Source organism: Haemaphysalis longicornis, unplaced genomic scaffold (assembly GCF_048455015.1).
Source record: "Haemaphysalis longicornis isolate Haplotype H1 unplaced genomic scaffold, Haemaphysalis longicornis Haplotype H1 scaffold_4, whole genome shotgun sequence".
Taxonomy (NCBI): domain Eukaryota; kingdom Metazoa; phylum Arthropoda; class Arachnida; order Ixodida; family Ixodidae; genus Haemaphysalis; species Haemaphysalis longicornis.
Window position 1 is genome coordinate 5488920 of NW_027526361.1, and position 12268 is coordinate 5501187.

The 12268-nt window shown below is 45.1% G+C and overlaps 1 protein-coding gene across 4 annotated transcripts in view; it reads right to left on the reverse strand.

Annotated features, from left to right (window-relative positions):
* The window catches only part of Vang (Strabismus domain-containing protein Vang), a 172481-nt gene that overhangs the window by 65312 nt on the left and 94901 nt on the right, over positions 1-12268 (reverse strand). The gene's annotated exons all lie outside the window — the stretch shown is intronic.

The following is a 12268-nucleotide window of genomic DNA, read 5'->3' on the forward strand; positions in this document are numbered from 1 at the left end:
TCCCGATATTCTCCGCCCGTGGTTCGAATGGCAGGCCTGACGCATCGTTACGTCCTTATCTCCCTGTACAGCGGCTGCCTCGCGGCGCTTTTTTCTTGTTGGGAGGTGTGCTTGTAATTATTTAGATTGGGTATTTTTTGTGAACTTGCTGTTGCACGTCTTGGTAAGCCTAACGCATTGTTTTCTGCACGCTGCTTCGCCCCGCTTTTTACATGCTCCTAGAACTGTACTGTTGTCGTTTAATATTTTGTAAGCTTCACGTTGTTTTGCAGTTCGCGTGCTATCGGCTTTACGCGCCTGCATTTGTTGTCCACTTGTGCCTCGCTTCTTCCATGCCAAGCCTTGTGTTCTGATTCTGGCGTGGTGGCTCAATTATAAAACGTGGGGATCAGTATTTTCCACCGTGTCGCGCCGTGGCTAACAAGGTAGCTATCTTTGATGTCATGCCAACGCAAGCGACGTAGTGTCAGCGTGTGCACGAATCTAGTGTCGTCAGGTAGCGCACGGCATCATCAAACGCAATCCGACCTCGCATGTAGCTTCTGCAATTTTTCCCCCGGGGCAGTACTATCGCCGAGAAATGTATCCTGACTATTCCGCAGAAACGATCTGTGCACGCGGCGCTGCAGAATCCGTGCAGGGAGCGCAGCTTCACTTTCGTGGGTGGAGCCCAACTGCCTGTCCAAAGATATCTACTCAAGATACCACTCAAACCATTCGCTGACTGGCTGGCTTCTTGTGCAAGGAGGCTCAAGCTCCAACTGTGCAAGCATGGGAGAAGTGCAGCCGATAAGATCGCCGTGTGAGCCAAGTTTGGAAATTCTGCTAATACGTAGTCCTTTAAAAGTATGGTGTGCATAAGGTTAATAAGTGACAATTCAGTTATTGTTCATCTATGCTCAGATTTGTTGCTTAGAGTACCATTGTGCTTTCAACTTACGAAGTCTTAATGAAATGATAGGCAAGGCTTAAAATTACTGCTTGGCTTTTATTTCCCTTTCTTTCGCTCCAGTACCTTTCGCCTCCTCTAACTGGTTAGGCAACAGAACTTCCTCCTGCATCTGCTTTGAGTATGTATTTTGATAGGTGTTTGGCTTGGTTGGAATTGAACATAACCAGCCACAATACTTTCATTCACTCTCAGCAGGATGGGCTAATGATGATGAGAGCTTATCTCGGAGGCTTGCAGTCTATGCACAAATTCCAAGTGGCTGTGACATCTATATGCCCATCCCAAGCACTCTGCGGAGTTCAACTTGACACTAATGCTTGTATTCGCAACTGGTGAAGCGTGCTTAAGCGTCTACTGTCAAAGCCTTTGGGGTAGTGAACAGAAAGAGTTTCCAATTGTGAGGGAACGTTTCACATTCTATTGCTTTTTAACTCCGCACTGTGTAAACTGTTTTGGAAAATTGCTCAATTGAATTTACTTAGTGGTAAGGGGCATTATAAAATGTCCCACATTTCGTTCACAATGATGCAAGTCTCGTCAGAAGCCAGCTGCTAGAAAACACATTCACGGGTTGTGTGTTGTGTGCCCATTAGCTGTTTCTTTTTCTTCCACAAAACGGGCACTTAAACAATCCTTTAAGCCAACAGGCTTAAAAAATAGTTCTCATGTACAACTTCTGGGTAATGGTTGGTGTCGAGTGTGACATTGCCCACTACCGAGAGTACTTCTTAATACCTTGTGCAAGAACTGGAGCCAAGGCCACGTGCGTGGATGTGAATGCCTGTCGGTGGTTGTGAAAGTTGCAGTACAGCTGGAAGGTGTATGGATCATGGGTGGCTTTAACAATAAAATGACTGCTGAACTTACTTTTGCTCTGGTATCAATGAGCAGCATGTGAGCATTGATAAGTGCTTCACTGTTGACATTTTTGTTACACAAAAGCAGGCCATGTTAAGGCCCCCTGGCAAATGGCAAATATTCATGAAAAACACTGGACTAAAAAGCTGCCAACACATGGAAACCATGTTGATCACGGCACCTTTCCTAGTACTTCAGTACCGTTTATCAGCGCTGCGTTTTTTCCCCCCAACTAGTAAACTATCCCAGCGTTGCACCTTAAGCCAGAAATCAAACATCTGCTTGTCAATGACAAGTGATCTGCCAAACTTCCGTGTCTATACAAAAAAGTGAGTAGCTCTACTTTCTGTGCACTGTTGGTGGTGTGAAGCTCCATTTCTAAACAAAATGCCAGGGTTCTTCTGGAAGATGCACAGTATTAAAACCTCAACAAAAAAGGAATAAGCAAGCGATACTCTCTTGCACTAGAGTCTTGCGGGAAAGCCAAACCAGCAAGTGATCTTTTTCTACAAAGCACTGCAGACGAGCCAAGAAAAAGATTCCTTTTTGCGGACATCAAAGCTACGCTGGAAAGCCAAAATGTGTGGCGTCTGTTACTGCAGATTAGCTGCAAGACAAGCATGTTCACGCAAAGATTTATGAACCAGGCTGACGGGGTAACAAAATCATTGAATGAGGTTACAACAAAATGTGTTATGAAAAATGATATAATACTGTTTGTTATAAATAGCAATTAAAGGTATACAATGGTTTTGACACGAGTTAAGTGGCCTGTTGGAAATCATTGGCAAAACCTAAAGAACATTTCATACAGCTGCAAATGTGAAATAGCAAAGCGTGGTTGGGGCCTGAATTCAGCAGACATGCTCCAGCTGAGAATGTGTAATTGCAGAGCAAAATAATTATAAAGGCCTAGGGTAAAGGTGAGCTTAGTTGAGTTACCACCAAGGTATTTGGTAGAGGGAATAGTTACAAAAATAAAGAAGCAACATGGGAAGCTTTATTTTCCCTGATTTAAGTTTATCAGCACTGAGCTTCATGTTCTGCATGTCCCATTGAAGAATGTTACACCTGCATGCACTCGGCACATCACATTTTACGGTATAACACAGTTTACTTCGAACATAGGTAAATAAGAGAATATTGCATAAGCAGTTCATTTATACGTGAAATAGAAACAGCAGGGTTTTTAAAACGAAGCCCGTAAGTGTGCTGAATGAAAGGGACCAATGATGAGTTTATGTTGTTACTAATAACAAATTTCAACAACCTTGTCTGAAACAAACTCCTTCTATGGAGGGACTGTGCGTAATCATAAGATTTTTTTTTATAAAAGGTTGTAAATGCCCTGTAAATGTATGTCAAAAGGTATTTTAACGCCCTAGTCGTGGCCTGTGAATCATCGGCGCTTTTTTCTGGTGTTTAGATGATCAAGGGCTGTTGTACGGGATCCACCTTCTCTTCTCACTTTGGTCACCATCTTTCTTAGTCACTGCATTCATGTGCTTGGTCAGGGAGCTAGCAAGCGAGGACGACAGTCGGCACCAACTATCAGCCGAGTTCCTTCAGGCTGGGACAATTGCTGGAGAGGCTAAACAGTGTTTTTAAAATCCCTAACTGAGAGCTTTCACTTTGTTTTGTTAAAGAACATTTAGGCAACCCTTCAAGAACTGTCCGAAATAACAAAAATGACTATTGTGCCCATTAAATAGTTAATCTACGCACAGTGAACGATGGCATAAAATCTATCAATGCGAACCTACCCTTTGAACCTGCCTAATATTTAGCAGAGACTCACTCCATTCATTAGCTGTTTTATGGCACTGTGGGTGGGCTACTGGTTTGGAGCTTGTAGGCCGCGTTAGTTTCCAGTCGTCCTGTCAAATGTTTTTGGAGACTAGCACTACCCTGCAGTGTACGAGCCATGGATTCCTTGGGTTGGCCATGTGAAATTCTAGTGAATCGTTACAAGCCACCAAAGAAAGTGAGCATTTGTTTATCGACCACTGTTTTGTGGCCACGAAAAGTTTCGTTCATTAATTAAAAAGACTAACAAATGACATCAATTTTATTGAAAACTTCAAACAAATAACTGGTATTACAGAAAATGTGTAAAGCAGCTGGAGCTCCATAGCCACTTTCCGGCTATTTCTCCATGCCATCAGAGAATCTTGTTTGTGCGACTAACAGATACCGACCTATTCCACTGCAAAGAAACATAACTGGGCGATTGTAGTGGGGCCTCTAGTTCTGTTTGATCATATCACTTGAGTGTTTACGTACAGTTAACATACTGATGACTGTGTTTATAGTGCATGCACATATAACATCAATGTAGTTTGAAATTGGGATCTTTTTCACCATTTCTTTTTGTTAAATTTGCCCCATGACAGCCTTGACGTTTGCCTATCAATTACATTTGCAGCATGCTCGCTGCTTATACCTGTTTAGACAAACAATCCGTAGATGCTTTCACGTTCCAGGCACATCTTAAGATTCTCTTTGGCGTTGCATATTGAGCCTGTGCAGAACCCATAGGTTTTCATATGCTGGAGTGCATGTAGGTGTATTAGACATGATGGCCGGCCAAGCGTACACCCTTCCTATTACCGTCTGTACAGCCTCTTCTCTGACCCTATCGTCTGGGTGTGTGTCCTGAATTAACTTCCTTTGCATGAGGGACTCAGTCAAGTCTGGCCAACATAGCGTACACCACGGTACAGTGAGACGTGAAAGTTATACCAGTGCAGTGGCTATGAGATGAAGCGTCTAGCTAGTCTACCTTTTGAAGGTCGCAGGTCCTAAACTGTGGTAGAATCATGTATTCTACTACGAAATCTTTGGTTTCTACTAGGAAATCTTTTTAAGCGCTGAATATCACGCAATTATGATCCTTGTGGCGCATGCTCACAAGACTTTTCTGCTCATAAAACGTATCGTGGGTGTAAAACAAATTTTAAGCTACAATTTCGCCCACTAGAAAATAAGAACTTCCCGATTTTCGGAAGTTTTCCTTGCTAATATTTCAGAAGAGGAGATCTACTGTAGTGGTACGTACGTGGTACATGTGTGGGGACACCAAAGATTAACTTTCCTATTCTTGGCGCAATTGCCTGTAATTGTAATGCGCACATGTGCCTAGTAAAAAACAGTTGCCGCCACTACCCTTCGTCCTCGGCACTGTACATTCTGGTTATCTTTTGGCGCTGCTAAGTTGTCTTCATTTCGAGAACACACACCGCGATTTCAGGTCGCCCATTTAAGCATTCTGGACTTGCCGTGGTGCAAACTGTTGATAGCAGATGCCGCCGCGCCGACATGCGTCGGAAGGTTCACAGAATTACGCTCGCACGGTGTCTTTTCTTGTGTGGAACGTAGCTTGTTCGAACGGGGCCAGTCGGCTGTGCGATGTCGTCTCACGTACGCTGAAACTGTACGCAGGTACCATCGGCGTACACCAAGCAAAACCAAGCGGTCACAGGTCAACATTACTCGAGAGCGGCTATTTTGCTGCGGTCTGGAAAGGCTGGCTGGGTCCCCACGCAATACATAATCACAAACAACTTCCTCACGTTTTCAGATAGTGCTTCTAACAATATGAACTCCGGTTTATCTACGTTGTCGGCCCGAGAAAATCGGAGCTTCGTCACGCTTTTGGATACGCGACTCCATGTACGCGATACGGCAGCTGGCAGCAGCAGCAGCATCGCCGGCTGCTCCCGCAAGAACAAAAATTATTTGTTTAGAAAAGTTTTAGCAGTTCAATGGTGCGTTATTTTGTACTGCAAATAAAAAAAATGTGTATTTCGGACTACACTACACAAAATAATGTCAATTATTAATGTTTTGACGTCATTATGACGTCACGCGTGGCAGCAGCCGTTGCCAGGGGGGCGTGGCTGGTGCCACGCGCGTGGCAGGAGACGCTGCCATACTTAAATTGTAAAGAAGGTTTTAAAGTTAGTTTTGGTTTTGTTTTCACGGCGGGTTTCTCTACAGAGGAGGTGCGAGAAAACGAACTACTTTGGGTTTAGGAAGAGGGTGGCAAACGTCGGTGTGATTGAAAGGAAGGAACAGGCGCTTACTATGGTTTTAAAAAAAGAAGAGGTAATAAAACCTTCATCAGGGAAAAAAAAAAAAAAAAAAGTCCGACGAGGATTCGAACCACGGACCCTCAAAATAGTAATCGAAGACGTAACCACTCGGCCACACAGGCGGGACTTCAGCCGAAGCCTAAAATGATTGTATAACTACGTAAGCCGGCAATGAAAATTGTCGTTTGTGTCTAGTCAATGCTGCATTTTTGGAATTCTGGCAGTTCTAACGCTTGTTTCTCACGCACCGATCTTGCAGACGAGGTCACATTGTTAGTACTCCGAGCGATTGAGCCGGAGCTCCCTTATTTGACTCAAACAAAGCTATCGCAGGTCACCCGCGATCTTTTCTTCGCAAGCCACGGTAGCCACGAAGGAAATGGCATGCGCCGTTGGAATTGTGGCGTTGGTAACGCTTGTTTGTCACGCACCGATCTTGCAGACAAGCAACATCGCGTTAAAACTACAAGCGACGTCACTCCTGGCATGTCAGGCGCATACAGCAGCGAAAACCTCTGAGTTTGTAACAAGTTGGGATATAATGCAAGGCAATATTAAAGAGACCGAAGCATGTGGTGGCGGCGACGTAATAAGTGCAGCAAACAGGTACTGTGGGCGGCAGCGACGAGCGAAAAAGATGTAACATGGGCCGCCCCCGCCGGCCTGCGCAGAAATGGAAACACGCAATCGAAAAAAACTGTCCGGCCGATTCAGTTTGTTGTTGACGAAGAGCAATGTTGACGAAGAGCAACCGAGGCTTCAGCAACAAACGATTGTGCTTGCCGTGGTATGAGTCAAAGCATATCTTGACATCGTTGTCGTTATGCTATCGTCCGTCTAGAAGGGAAAAATCAGAACGCAAACGTTTTCGTCTAGCGTCTATACCAGATATAGACGCTGCTGTTTAATGATATCTGGAGACAAATTTTTAGCTGGTGGTGAAGCAGCGGATATTTTGTAGTATGGACAAGTGAATTTTATGGGTTAACTGAATGGCTGAAATTGAAATATGCACTCTAGAAACATTGATAAAACAACAGTATAAACAAGAATTTGAATTTTGTTCGATCACACTGAGAGTGCAAGTTATCAGAGTTTGTACTGTACTTTACCTTGTGCTGTATCTTGTACTTTGCATGCTTCCAATATGCTGACAAGGCAGAACATATATTGTCTGCGAGATGTTACACAAATCATCAGACATGACACGCTGATTTGTGCGATATGTGACATGTTGTAAGAATACCTTGAAGACATGTTGCAGAACGTCTAGGACTCATCGTTAAAATCTTTATATCATGAACATGTTGTTGATCTTCGACATGTTGTTTGACTCTTTACGATATCAGACCTTTATAATCTTGCAGTATATCGACATCTAGTAAAAGTCCTTATCATTAAAGACATGTCGTTATACTTATTCGACAAGTCGTTGAAATCTTTGCGATATTGGACCTTCATGATGTTGAGGACAACGAAATGTCGTTGAATTCATAAGGTGTCGACAACATGCCGTAAAAGTTATGTGATTTTCGTTGAAATCTTTGTGATATTGAAGACATCTCGAAATCGTTATGATATCATGCATGTCGTATGAATATGTTGCCATATTTTCAGCTGGGATATACGTACTGGTACAAGAAAGTGCTACCCGCCGCGGTGGCTCAGTGGCTAAGGCGTTGCGCTGCTGAGCACGAGGTCGCGGGTTCGATTCCCGGCCGCGGCGGCCGCTTTTCTGATGGAGGCGAAAAGCAAAAACGCCCGTGTGTACGAGATTTCGGCGCACGATAAAGATCCCCAGGTGGTCAAAATTAATCCGGAGCCCTCCACTACGGCGCGCCTCATCGCCTGCGTTGCGTCGGCGCGTTAAAACCCCACAATCAATCAATCAAACAAGAAAGTGCTGAGAGTTGCATTGTGAAAGCTGGCTACCTGTACAAAATGCAACTTCCTTGAAAAATGCAACTTATTTAATACACTCACACTGCACAAAAATATGCTAAGATGCTGCCTAATTAGGCTCATACATCCAGGACAGTGGGTATTAAAGTTTTAGTGCACGTGGCTGTCCATGTCGAAGAAGCATGCAGATAGTATTTGGCATCAGTTGCTGATGACTTGCCCACAAATAATCACCATGAGTCACTGAAAATACAACAAAAAGTCAACAAGAACTCCACAATAGAAAAATCATTGTGCGGACCACAACGAAAATTCCGTTGTGTTCTCAATGTGTAAACTCAATGAACATTGAGTTTCACAAATAATCACCATGAGTCACTGAAAATACAACAAAAAGTCAACAAGAACTCCACAATAGAAAAATCATTGTGCGGACCACAACGAAAATTCCGTTGTGTTCTCAATGTGTAAACTCAATGAACATTGAGTTTCACAAATAATCACCATGAGTCACTGAAAATACAACAAAAAGTCAACAAGAACTCCACAATAGAAAAATCATTGTGCGGACCACAACGAAAATTCCGTTGTGTTCTCAATGTGTAAACTCAATGAACATTGAGTTTCTGTTGATTTTCCGTTGAATCAATGAGAACTCAATGAAACGTCAACAGAAATTCAGAACCCATTTTTGTAAGGGGGGGCTACGAGCAAGGGTATACGAGAGGGGTGTGGGAGCGCAAAGAAGAGATTCTGCTTAGAACTGAGCGCTGTTTTACGTTTCTACTACCTAATAATAAACAGAGTCATGAGAAACGCTCCAATCAACTCTAAGGAAAGTCGGCTTTCGAAAGCAAGCTCCGACGGCGTTCATGGCAATCAGAATGCAGGCTTGGTGCCCAGGCGATATAAGCGCACTTACAGTAACAGAAAAGATCTCCGTAGTTGTCTCCTGGCTCTATGAGTAGAACGTTACAAGAGATAAGTTCCCCGGTATATATATCCGCAGTGAGCTTCAACGAGAGGTGGGAACGGAAGAAAGATTGCAGGGAGTGACAAGGAGGGTTGTGATTCGGGAACAGTGCTGCGCACTCGCGGCGAACTGTTCCTCCTCCGCTACGTGTACACTGTTTCCCGTCAGCTGAAAGAAAACAATCCTTCTCGAGCCGCCCCCACTCGCAGCAGTCTTGTTCAGGAGACAAAAAGGCAACCGCGTCTCGTCTCAGAAGGCTGTCATCCTGCCTCCGGGTTAAAAAAGTTCGTCCCACGAAGTGAACCCGTAGTTCACGGGAGCCTACTTTCGCTCGCTTCCGCAGTCACTGTTTATGTAAGCATTCTCTCGTTGGTTATCGAGTTGATTATGAGAATTCTCTTATATTTGTTACCCACTTAGAGACAGCACAGTCACATTATTCCTCCGTGATAGCTGCGCCGCTGACACCCTTCTTGACGCTGGGACAATTTTATTGCCGAAACTGTTGATCGTGGGAAACAGCGCAGCGCGCAAAAGAACGGGGCTACCGAAAGAGCACAGCACAAGCGCTGACTCACAACTAGTGTTTATTAAAAACACAAAGAATATATACACGCAGCGCGCACATGCGCAGAGGGACACGAAAAGACTGATGCAGCTCTGCATACGATAAAGCGCTAAAAAATATAAGAAACCACAGGAGAAGCACGTGCAGAAAGAAGGGCTGACAGCTCACGTGAGCTTCTTTTTCGTAAATCGTAATCGTGGAGCGGGAGTCAGCGCTTGTGTTGCGCCTCTTTCTGCCGTCCCGTTCTTTCGCGCGCTGTGTTGTTTCCCACCAACTCGCCCGACTTTCAGTGTTACTCCGAAACTGGTCACCCGCAACGCGAATTTCCAAGGTTGCGCGTAAAATTGGTCGCTGTTTCGCTGCCGTGAATGTGAGCGCATCACCCCAGCGGGACCTCCTGGTTTAGAAAAGGAACGGAGCGAAAACCCAGTTGCCAGTCAAACCCAAAAGTCGATGAACCGTAAGCAGCGTTGCGTACCACGAGCACACCTTAGCCGCGAGATTCGAGCTACAGCGTACCAAAGGAGCCACGAAGTGAAGTGAAAAGGAGGAGAAACGAAGTGAAACAAGCCCAGCAGTGCTGACAGCGAAGCAAGAACGCGGGGGCACCCTGTGGTAAGTATGAGGGAAGCAGCTCCCAGCAGACGCGCCTAAAGGCGCAACCACATGCAACGTTTTGGCCGCGTCTTGCAACCGTCTGCGGCGCCTGGCGCCGACGCGGAACGGGCGTTGGAGAGGGCGAGCAACCACATGAGACGCGCGAAGAGCGCTTCTCCGATCCAAGTTGCCAGACTTACTTTGGTAAAGGCAGCATCGTTCTGTTTAAGTCATTCTTAATAAACTGAAGAATAATCAAAACATCAACAAACAAAACACGTTAAATTGATGTTCTATTAAATAAAGTGCTAAAGAGCCGCCAAATAAAGAGCCGCCATGTTGCGTGCGGAGGGGGACCGGAAATTGAGGACAGCAACATCCGGCGCAGACGCCGAAAACGGACCGAAAATCTGGGATGCGCAGACACCGGCGCTCCGAGCGCGCTGCTATGTATTTGGTGGCGCGCGCTGAACGCGCGTCGCCGCGGACGGTCTCCAAACGCGACCAAAACGTCGCATGTGGTTGCGCCTTAATGAAGTCCAAATTGCAGCGGCGACCCCTCCCATTCTGCAGTGGGGACGTGTGACCGGCCAGGAGGCGCAATTTCCTCTCGCCACTCGGCGACCTCGCTGGACGCGCACACTCTGGCCTGTTCTCTCCGTTTGGTCGCCCCATGCGTCACGAAGACACGCGGAAGAAGGGTCGCCCCGCACGAGTAAGAAGTCACGTCCCCCACAGCCTTCGCAGCGCTGATGGAGTAAGCGGCAAAACAGCGTTCCTTTGTAACCATCGTGTAGCACACTTTAGCGAACGTCGTGATGAATGAGCCACACGGAATTGTGACATGGAATCATGGAATTCTGTTTAACACAATGAAAGGAAAACCTCACTCAGATTTCGCCTGACACCCGCATCACCTCACCCTCGTCATGGGGTCTCTCTCTCTCTCTCTCTCTCTCTCTCTCTCTCTCTCTCTCTCTCTCTCTCTCTCTCTCTCTCTCTCTCTCTCTCTCTCTCTCTCTCTCTCTCTCTCTCTCTCTCTCTCTCTCTCTCTCTCTCTCTCTCTCTCTCTGCCGAACGTGTTTCTTGAGCGTGGCCAGGCCTATACACTGATACTTCGGCAAGATTTCTAAGGTTTCTGGCACATGTTTTTGAAACTTTTAATCGACCGGCCCCTTTGCCTTCCCGGTTTAAATTTAAAATAAGGTATAATTTAAAGTCTATAAACTCCCAAAAAAAGGTGACCATCTTATTTTCTGTAACAGCTCAATGGTCAATGTACATATGAAACAATATGCCCTTTCAAGGACAGGTTTCGAAAGGATTTTCAACAGGAGACAACTAATTTGCTTTTTCGATAAGAGAGGAAAGGCTGATCTGATTCTCTAAGATTTCAGCAAGGCGTGAGATGGCGTCACGCCCCAAAAAATTGAGAAATTATCACAATTTGGCTCCAACCTTAGCAATTGAATGGGCTTCCGCACACCTAACAAATCGCAACCACTACGCCGAAATTGACAAAACTAATTCGGGTGCTTTTCCCATTACGCATCATTACATCTGACGTTCCCCAGTTAAATGACCCAGGGCGTTTGAGTTTTGCTTTAATTCATTGTAAGGACATTATTAATGTTGTAAATAACCACGTTCAAGAAGGTTTTTAACCAGCGACTGCTTTTTTTCTTGAACTTGAGCTAAGCTCGGCATTAATACAGGTGTTTCAGAAGCGAAATTTCGGGTACGCAAATTTGCTATCCTAGAACTGTATTCCTTTGTATTCATAAGAAAAGGAACCTCTTCAGTTTTCTTATCCCGTTTCTGCCCAAACACTCAAGCAAGCAGACTAATAAAGATATCTGGGCCTAATGATAATCAACGACTTGGTCGGAGCACCACATTAACAATGTATGGACTTTCCGCCTATTGCGGCACAAAAATACAAGTACTTACCATGCACTTCAATCCTACGCCTACAACAGGCATTTGTATTTAAAAACATTGAGAGAGCCGTCTTCTTTACTCATGCTGCGTTGGACGTACCGTAGCAACCACCGCACAGGGTTCGGGAAAACAGAAACGAGCAGTAACGCGAATGTCCTGGGATAAAATCGCAGCTGATCAGTCGGCCAGGATAAACCGACGTATATATAGAACTAGTTCCCGGTGTGCTGCATGCAGAAAAAAAGATTTGAACATGGCATTATTTTTTTTTTTCATAGCGGGGGGTGCACTTCAAAACGGACGGTTGAGAGAGAGAGAGAGAGAGAGAGAGAGAGAGAGAGAGAGAGAGAGAGAGAGAGAGAGAGAGAGAGAGAGAGAGAGAG